Raw genomic sequence first — 1,263 nt, 5'->3', positions numbered from 1 at the left:
AGCAATTATTAGATAATAATATCAGAGAATGTTAGAGAGGCAGGGGCTCAAATTTCTGAAAGGGCCTTTTTGTGAAAATATCGAAAATAGCAGACCTCCAAGCTCACAACGTGTCGCGCTGTGACGCGTTGTGAGCTTGGAGGTCACTAAACTAAGCCTATAATCAAGTCATTACTGGAGTAACAGCATGGATTTCTACACAGAGAGGGCAATTCTTTCAACATAAGATGCTGCAAGTTCAGGAGAGTTTGGATGATCATCATTTTGGATGATGCCTTCAGGTATGGCATGGAAAGAGGACGTTTGCATTTCTTTCACCATAGTGAAAACTGCATTCATGGTCTGGGGAGGGCACTTTTTTCAGACAAGTAAAAGGGCAGGGGCTCAAGCCCCCTTTGATGTGTGTGCACGTGCCTAATCACCAGAAACATATAAAGAGATATGCTTGAATGACCATGTCTGTAACATGTTGATGACCCCTGGTCATTTGATGCTGTTTTGTGTTAGTTTATTTATCTTGCGTGCCCTGCCACAGCTGGTCAAATTCATCTCACACCCACTTCAAAATGAGACAGAGCTTGAGGCCACAGCCCTTCTTTAATTGAAACGCATTTACATCCCATTTGAAATTAGAAGCTGATGAGCTTATATAGCAAAGGCCATTTAATCCAAGGACGTCCAGAATCTAAATGTAGCTCATTTGTGCTTTACCAAATCATGTGTAGGCTCTACGCTTTTTGGAGGCTAATCAATGTATCTGAGGCATTGGTTCTCAAAGTGGGGTCTGGGTTGCCCCAGAGGTCCTTGGGGGAGTTCCAGGGGGTCCCCAGCTAAATGATAGTTATAGGAACCAAATGGACCCTTATGGGTCTGTAACTCTGAGAGTGTACAAATGGAACCAAAAGGACCCATAGGGTTTCTCAGAGTTGATTTTACACTATAAATTGGGGTCCCAGTCCCAGAGAAAGAAATACCAAAATGGGGGTCCGTGGCCTAATGCATGTCAAACTGGGGGTCTCTGAAATTCCTGAGAATCACTGCAAAAGAAATCTCTTATGGGGGTCCCTAACGCATATCTTGAAAAATACATGAAAATGTTTGAGAAGCAGTGATCTGACTCACTGAGAGTTAAGATGATATATAGGTCTATCTCTGGGGCTACAATTTATATTCATGTGATATAGGCTACTACTTCGTGTTTTCTATTGTAGGCTATAAATGAACGGTTTTAGTTGCCTAAGCCCATATAGCCTATGGTTTGGC

The sequence above is a fragment of the Nannobrachium achirus genome, assembly GCF_963921795.1.
Source record: "Nannobrachium achirus genome assembly, chromosome: 7".
In the NCBI taxonomy this organism is placed as follows: Eukaryota; Metazoa; Chordata; class Actinopteri; order Myctophiformes; family Myctophidae; genus Nannobrachium; species Nannobrachium achirus.
This window is presented reverse-complemented; position numbering follows the sequence as displayed.